Here is a 9,528-nt window from a genome sequence, read left to right as displayed (position 1 = left end):
TTCTGAGGGCAGCTTTATTATTTTCTGACCAGAACTTCTTTAAAGCGTCAGCTTTAAGGTTGGTGTGACAACTTATATATATGGACATTTACTTTGAAAATACTACTTCACAAAACAAAAAGTATTTAATTTTTCTTCAGAAAGTGTCATTTAGGACAGAAAAAGCTTAACATGAGATTTTGACTTTGTTTTCTGAAAACTATGATAACATTTTTTTTACATGTGTGGATTCGTGGGAATTTAAAGTATTCTTTGGATCAGAAGAAACTTCACAACTGTAGATGCACATCTGGAGGATTGGAAAGCTGTTGGTGGAAAGATTCGCCTTTAGCCAATTCCTTAGGAAATGTTTATTTCATTTTTTTCTAAATCCTCTAGAAAAGTTTAAACAGCAGAATTTTGAAAAAGCATGATCAACCCCCAAAAAACACTGTTTTAGGAATTTTTCTGTTTCTTTTCTTTTTTCTTTTTTACTTCTCTTTGAACATTATCCTTAGTGAAGTCCTGTATTTTAAAACTGCCATAAAGTTTTCTTTTGCCTTTCGTCTTGTAAATGCCAGATTTATGGGGCTCAGGGTGGCAAAGCCTGAGTGGGGGTCACCTCTGAGTATTTATATTTGGGTAAATGCAGAATTTTTCCCTCTCTAACCAAGGAACTGAGAAGACATGCCTCCATTATTTTTGTTTTCATCAAATCAAACTAAAAAAGCTCTTTTCCTGCTTAAAATCTGAATTGAAAACAACGCAGCCCTTCGCAGCTCATTTTCCTGACAAACAGCAGCTTTTTGCATTTTCTGTTTAGAACAGATGGAAAACAGGAAGACAGAGGGTTTAAAACAGTGACTAAACATGTAATGAACATTAGAAAAACATTAAAACATAGTCCATGTAGATGGAGAAAAGAGAGGGAGCAGGAATAAACAACACTTATTTCTGTTGATTTTAGTGTACAGTTTTTTTTTTCATTTAAATTATTGCTCCTGAAAATAGAAAATGATATAGTTTGAACTAGTAGACGTTTTGTAAAGAAAACTTTTTTTTCTCTTAGTTTAAAAACAGATTTCTGATTTATTGGACTTCATCAGACCAATCTGTCATTTAAATTTTCTATAAAAAGATTTCAACACATTTTTTTAATTTAGAAAAAAAGGGTTGTAGTGCAGCTTCACGATTATCTCACATTGCATAGAGTAGAAATCAAAATCAACTACAAAATATTGACTTTATTTCTGCACTTCAGCCTGATGAGCTGAGATCACTCCCAAGAAACCAGCCCAGATCTGTGACCAGCACCAAATCAAAAGTAACAGATGAGCTGAATCACTGCGACCAGAGGTGTGGAGAAGTTGACTCAAGAACTCTTAGTGTAATCCTGTCATATTTTAAGCATTTAAATGATAAAAAGTGTGAAAACTCTCTTAGAAAAACCAGAACAGCTGCAGAATATTTGTGTAACTGTGCGTCTAAGCAAACCGTCAGCTGAAACACTTTTCACCAAGTGTGAACCAGCTGACAAAGTGAATTATTGGTTTCAGATTTTTAGCTCTTGACTTGGCTGATTAGGTGTTTCTGCTGCTGGAGTCATTTCTTTCTGTCTGCTTGACTTGGTTTTGTGTGAAGGTTAAATTCCTGCTGCAGCACGGAGGCACCTTCCCCGCCGTGTGCAGGCAGAGTGTGACTCTCAGCTGTCACGTCTGTCACTTGGTATGACGGCCTGACCTCCAGCTCACTCAGAAAGACGCCGTTTCACAACAACTCATGTGTCACACATTCACTCTGTTGATCCAAATCCAGGTTTGTCAAGCATCCATTCGAATTTCTGCTTTTTCCAGAATGCTCTGAACAGATTTCATAATGAGAACAGGAAGCAGCCCTTTCACTGTGGTTAAGGGATTTTACCACAAGTTTCACCTCACTCACTTTTATCTGGAAGTAGCTCCTGCACAAAAAACACTAAAACTCAGCTTTAGAGAGCAAAAGTGCAGATCCTAAGGTTTTTTCCATTTTTTATTTGCTGGTTGAACTAGTAAATCTGCAAATGGTTCTGCCACAAAAACCATCAAATATCTGGAATAAAATAAAACAATCAAATACAACATTGGATTTTATTGAATATAACAAATGCATATCAGGGGTTTCCATTTGACATGATTCTTCTTTGCTGTGAAAACTCGTGTATGTAGTACAAATGTGTCCTGTGTACAAATACACAAATAAGATCCCACTTTGACGACATGACGTCTTTAGCTGTAGCTGCTGTCTCACTGGTTGAGATCTGGGAAAATATATTCAGTTGTAGGTGTAACGTAAAAGCTACCACGGCAGGCCATGAGCTCCTGCTCCGCTCCATTCTGATGCTTCCACTTGCAGAAAAACAGATCCATGAACGTCTTTGTTTTTCATCTCTGAGCTGGAATCTGGTACTAAACTGTACAGCTGGATAGCTCTGATGTCGCTCGCCAATTTTGTTGCACCAGTAATGTAAGGTTGGGGTTGTGAGGGGCTGTGAGCTAGCAGGAGGGCGCGTGAGCAAATAGATGAAGGGAAGGGGGCTTAATCCATGGCAACAGTTCTGCCCACAACTGAGGCAAATATCTGATGAAATTACAGAAACTATGACCAAGAAAATGACTGTTTTTTTAATTAGGCTAAAAATGTCAGGATTAGAATTAAAAGACCACTTTGAAAATGATCAGAGTGCGTCTTTAATGACATTTATGACGGTGTTTGTTTTCCTGCCATGGATTTCACGTCCTTTCCTTAAATCGTGGACCAGAGCCATGGCCTTGTGTCCAAAGGCCCGTCGTGGTCCAGTCTCATCAGATGGCCACAATGCAGAATCCTTTCTTTAGTGGTATTTCAGAAGCTCGGAAAAGCGTCCTTGAATTTCAGGGAATGAGCAGCTGTTGTTTTTGAAATAAAGAGGCCAGACCCGCTTGAACTGTGACCAAGAAGTGAAAGAGCTGCTTTAGCACAACACCATTCAAGAATTCACAACTGTAAAAAAAGCCTCCAGTCTAAGTTTGAACAACTTTCTTTACATAAACGCTGAGACCTCTCTGTTGAGACAGTGCATGTGTGTGCTTTCTGCTTCTTTGCACACAAACCTTTTTTAATCAAATGTTTTGAGCTTTTAAATCTCTTTATCTGAGCGTGAGCATATTGAATGAATCACAGAAAAGCATGTATAAAAACCCTTGATCCAGCTGATAAGCTGTTTGTCTGAGTGACTCCACTGCTGGCCACAGTTGTCTAGTTCCTCTGTGCTGCAGGAGACAGGAAGTGATGGTGGAACAGATGGAACAGTGCCTGCTGTGAAATGTAGTGGAGTTTAATGGCTTTTATTTTTGCTTTCTACTGGATCTTTAAAACCTCTTGGTCTGCTTTTGCTAAAGACACATAATTCACTTTGAATATTTCTGTTAAAATTCACTTAATAATAGGGCTTGGTGTCACTGTTAGAATACTAATATTTGATCACAATTTAGACATTGTTAACCATTCAGTTTAATTTACTACTCAGTTTCATTCAATAAAATATTAATTTTAACCAAAACGAAAAATAGAACAGTTTGAAAAAAACAAATAATAAGAATAAAAATGAAAATAGCAGTAAAAAATAAAAGTGGTAGTAAAAGTACACATTATAAACAAAAAAGTCAATACAGCAGCAGTTTCTGCAGTCCTGTGCCGTGGTGTTGTACAGTCTAACTGCTGTTGGGGCAAAGGACTTCCTGTAGCGTTCCTGTTTGCACTAAGGGTGCAACAGTCTGCGGCTGAACAAGCTCCTCAGGGTCCTCGCCGTCTCATACAGAGGGTGAGAGGGGTTATTCCAGATGCTGGACAGCTTGGTCAGCATCCTCCTCTCACCTACAGAGTCCACTGAGTCCAGGGGACAGCCCAGGACAGAGCTACCCTCTTGACCAACTTGTCCAGGTTCTCCTTGTCCCTCCTTTTGTGCAGACCACTGCATAGAAAGTTGTTGATGCAACTACAATTCCATAAAAGGTCCTGAGTAGTGGCCTACACACACCAAAGGACCTCCATCTCCTCAAAAGGTGGAGGCCACTCTCTCTGACCCTTTTTGTGCAGGAGTCTGGTGTTGTCTGACCAGTCCAGTTTGTTGTTGATATGAACGCCAAGGTACCTGTCCACATCCACCCTCTTTGTGTCCGGTCCCTGGATGTCCAGTCCCTTTTTTCCAAAGTCCACCACCATCTCCTTGGTTTTGGTGGCATTGATGTTAAGGTGATTGAGTTCACAGCAGTCAACAAAGTCCTTGATCACCTTCCTGTGTATGCATTCCAGATCAAATTTTCCAATTTTTACTCAAAACCAATTTGATTTTCTTCTAAACCCTTTTCATAAAACTAGCAATTTAAGGTGGAATGTTTATTAATGACACTGTAATTTGTTGTTTAGCATTTGTTTTATCCCTTCAGGGGTCGCCCCAGTAAATCCGCTGATTCGCACATGTGACGGCTGCCCTTCCTGACACAATCCTGCATTTTATCCGGGCTGGGGACAGCCACAGGGGGACCTAGACTTGGGCGCCTTTGTGGCTAGATAGTCAGGCAGCAGCACAGAAGGTCTTGCCCAAGGACCCAATACAGAATTTGATTTAATATGAATTTATAGATTTTTTTTAAATCCAGCCTTTCTTAAAGTGTTGGATCTTGTTGAATTATTTCACACAGAAATTTCATTCCAGGTTTTCGACTTATCTGCATGCATGAAAATATAATAGGTCTTAATAGGACACGCAAGAGGTCACTTTAGGATGTATGTACTTTATTTTCTCATTATTATTCTAACTGCTGTTTAAAACTGTGATTATAGTCTGTTTGACAGACGTTGAATCTGCAGTGCTGGAGTTTTTCTGCATGCCAGTTGGAGAAAAGGAGATTGCACCATCAGATGAACAAGAAGTGTCCATAAGATTAGAACTCTCCACGGACCCATCTCTGAAGCCAGAAGATTGAGCAGCATTGATAAATACTAACCCAGCAGCCCCTAGATTTTTTTGTGACCCGGGAAACCTACTTCTGGTATGAAAGGAGGATGTCGGCACAAAAATCTTTAGAGCTGCTTGAGGCAGAGGTGCCGAACGGTTGTCTGTTTCTGGCTCTGCTCATGAGAAATTGTACAGGGCTCATGATTCTGTCTGTTAATTAATTCTTGTGTTTTTCAGAAATAACCTTGACAGTCACATTATTTAAAGTAAGTTATAAGTTGAAAGTGGTTCTACTGAGACTGGTGATAACAACTGGGTCAACAAAGTTGAATTATCAGTAGTATTTTTTTACATTTTGATCCCACAACCCAGCAGGTTTGTTGAGTCTGGTCGTTGTATCATTTTTTAATAATAATGGATTGTATTTATCTGTGCTTTCCAGATGCTGGAAGTTCTTCCAATGTGTCCATTATTCATTCCATCTTGGTGATGGTAAACTACTGTTTTAGCTCAGCTGCCCTGGGGCAGACTGACAGAGGCATGGCTGCCAGTTCACCCCTACGGTCCCTCTGACCATCACCGGGACAGTCATGCACATTCACACACCAGTGGAGCTGCACTGGAGGCAAGGAAGGTGAAGTGTCTAGCCCAAGGTTTCCAGAAGCTAACTTTATGGGCGCAACTGGAAGCCTTGGCCGGTCTCCCAAGAATATCTGTAATCTGGCTTTGGCTGTCATCTCCATTCATCTGGCTCTGAGCCTTCATGGTTGACTTTGTTCTTTGGGCTGGGGCTCTTTGTGGCGTCATCGGCTCATCACTTAAATATTCCTGCTTTGGTTTACATACTGACAGCTCTCCTGGTAGCACGATCTCACCCCAGAGTGAGTCTCTTCATTACTGTGAGCCTGTCAGTTAAAAAAAAAATAATGCAGTATTTTATTTGTAGTGCAGGTTTCATTTGAAAAAATTTCAAAGTCCTGTGTTTAATACAAGATAAAATGCAAGAACAATAATAATTTTGAAAAGGCCAGTTATACTAAAGCATCATAAAAAAACGTTTTTTCCCGGATGAAGGCGACGGTCTGCTGTGGGGCCCTCAGACAGACCGATGGCGCTGTTGCACACAGTGACAGGTTTCGTTCATAAAATGTTAAAAGGAGATGGGCATTAGTGTAGGAGTCTCACAGTGTGTTGTGAGCACAGAAGTTGGAGTGTTTGCATGGATATATTTATGAATGAGGAGAGAGACCTTGTTGACTCTGGGCAGGACACTGGATCAAATTATTTGCAAGACTGAGAACAATGATGGAGAGGATGTTGTGCCTACAGAAAGTTGTATGCTACTGCTTTTGGCGGGTGGTTGAACCACTGTTAAGGTTTATAATTAGGGCGGCTTGAGTTTGTGAACCGTTAACTTGAAGAAAATGATCTTCCGGCCATGTCTTTATTTCCTCCAGACAGATGAAAGCTGATGGCTGTGGTGAGACCATTGACTGGTCATGCAAGAACTTGACGGAGCAAGTGTCATGTCTCCCATAGAAAATAGCTAACATCCACCGCTAATGAAGTGAAGTCAATTCATTCGACATTTTTCCATACGGACACCATGTTGGAACCAGATGACGTCAGTAAGCAATGATTGGTCTAAATCAGGGGTCGGGAACCTATGGCTCACGAGCCATATATGGCTCTTTTGATGGTCACGTGTGGCTCGCAGACAAATCTTTAATTCTTTAATTATACTTTTTTTTTTTTCATTAGACCAGTCCATCTCGGGTGCGATGCGATGCCAGGGCAGTAGTAGCGGTGCTTGGAGAAAAAAAATCTGCACTGCATATCAGTTTACTATGATCTATTATTTCACAGAGTTTATAACAGCCTGAAACCTGCGAACCGCCGTCCTTGCAACTGCGCGCTCCTGTCTCTGGGAAAGAGCGCGCGGTTGCAGCGGGATGTGTGAGGAAGAAAGGGGGTGTTTGTGGGCACGGGCAGCAAGGTGAATCGCGCAGGGATTGTCAAAACTTAAAACACGCTGCTGTCACATACTGCAGCATGTGAGTATATGTTTGGCTCCGTGTCTGCATGTGAGCGGTCTTTCTGTCATCTGAAGAACATTCAGACCAACCTACAATCACGTTTAACAGATGGAAGTCTCAACGCCTGCATGAAGCTGAAACTCACCACCTATCAACCGGACTAGACCCTCAGCAAAACCACCATGCAGCACCATAAGAAATACTCATCATTTATTAGCAACAGCATAACAATGTTGTTCAAAAGAATCCACAGACTTATTGTACTTGAAAAGTGTTGAAATTACATCAAATGCATTCACTCGTATATTTAGTTTTAAACATATTGTTGCGAACTGAGTTGAGCTGTTGTTGGGTCGCGTTCTAAATTTTGGAGTTCATTGAACGCATCAAGCAGAGCTGCTGATTGGCCCTCAGTTCTGTCGCTCAGCCTGTTGTTAGGTAGTTTAGACCAATGGGGTTCAGCCATGGGCAGAATAAGGAAATAGGAGAGCTGATGCGGCAGTGAGCGAATAAGAAGTTGGGTGAAGCGCTCTCAGCGGGAGAGACTGAGGAGTTGCTGAATTAATTGTAGGGCGTTGGTTGCGGTCTGCAGTAACCAGAATAAAGAACTTTAAAAGAGGTTAAGTCTCCGTGCCTCAGTGTGGGAAAGGGACACAACATTATTGTATGGCTCTTTCGAAATTACATTTAGAAATATGTGGCGTTTATGGCTCTCTCGGCCAAAAAGGTTCCCGACCCCTGGTCTAAGTCAACGTTTCTCTAGCCCTTGTGCTATCTTGTGGGGTCCAGATGACCCCACCCCCAACGTTAACATTAACGCGGAGGCTCGTTAACGTTGGGAGTGGGGTCATCTGGACCCCACAAGATAGCACCGGGTTTAACAACCACTCTGGCAAATCAGGAGTGAGGTTGTTTAAAAAAACGCCACACCCCCTACTACTTTAAAGCAGGTTTGGGAAAATTAACGTTTAGAGCAGGGGCCGGGGACCTTTTTGGCTGAGAGAACCATAAACGCCACATATTTTTAAATGTAATTTCGTGAGAGCCATACAATATTGTAGAGTCCCTTTCCCACTGAGGCACGGAGACTTAATCTTTTTTAAGGTTTTTTCTTCTGGTTATTGTAGGCTGTGACCTACTTATTCAACAACTCCTCAATCTCTCCCGTTGAGAGCGCTTCTCCCAACTTTTTATGCTCCCGCATCAGCCCTCCTAAAAATCCGACTCACCACAATGCTGAATGGTACAATGTGTGCATTTTGTGCAATTTCAACAGATTTAAAGTACAAGAAATGTGTGGATTCTTTTTAATAACATTGTTATGCTGTTGCTAAGAAATGATTATATCTCTTAGCATTAATGCAACTTCTGGTGCTGCATGGTGGTTTTGCTGATGGTCTTGTTTGGTTAATACATGGTGAGTTTCAGCTTCAAGTGGGCGTTGAGAATTCCGTCCGTTAAACTTAATCGTAGGTTGGTCTGAATGTACTTCAGATGTGAGAAAGACTGCTCACATGCAAACGTGGAGACAAAGACACACGCTGCAATGTGTGGAATGTGACGGGCAGCGTGTTCTAAGTTTTGACAATTTGCGCGTTTCACCTCGCTGCCTGTGCCCACTATCCCTCCCCCTTTCCTCCTCACACATCCCTGCAGATGCGCGCTCCTTCTCAGAGATGGAACCGCGCATCTGCAGGTTCCCGGCTGGTACAAACTCTGTGAAATAATAGATAGTAGTAAACTGATAGTGGCGCAGGTTTTCTGCAAGCTCCGCTACTACTGCACGCCCCTCTGGCATCGCATTGCGCCGGGAAGGACTGGTCTAATGAAAAAAAAAGTATACTTAAAGATTTGTCTGCGAGCCAGATGTGGCCATCAAAAGAGCCAGAAATGACACGTGAGCCATAGGTTCCCGACCCCTGGTTTAGAGCATTCAGCGTGAGACCACCTACTTTTATTGAGACATCTGATTGGTCAGTTTATAACTTGAATAACTTACGCTACAGCAAAATTTTTGTGAAAAAAATAGGATTATCAAGAACCTGTTAATAAAAGGTAGTAGAGCAAGAATTGTTATTCTGGCCAATAGAATGACTGAGTAACAGCTGTTTATTTCTCTAAAGGAAGTCTATAGGATTTTGGCTTTTTGGGACCAGTGGGTACTTCCTGTTTGGAATGGGGGGGGGGGGGGTGTCACTAAGATCAGTCCATATGGTGTGATGATATTCTAGAGTTTCTAATAAAAACTAGAGAGGGAGATCAACATGAATGGAACAAAGACTGAATCTTGAGAAACGTCACAAGAAACTAATTGAGAGGAAGTTCTTCCTTTGCAGAGAAAAGTAAGAGGTGTATACTGAAGGTATGAGGTGTGTGAGGACAGGAGAGGAAATGGTCCAGGAGCCCACTTTCCTGGAACCTTTCTAATTCTAGGAGAAGAGAAGATGGTGAACCAGAATCAGTAATCATTAGCAGAACACTTGTGACTGCCTTTGTTCCTAAACTGTATTGACTGCTAAAGTTTGGGTGGCTTTGCAG

Source organism: Oryzias latipes, chromosome 5, assembly GCF_002234675.1.
Source record: "Oryzias latipes chromosome 5, ASM223467v1".
NCBI lineage: Eukaryota > Metazoa > Chordata > Actinopteri > Beloniformes > Adrianichthyidae > Oryzias > Oryzias latipes.
Note: the sequence above shows the minus strand (reverse complement) of the source record.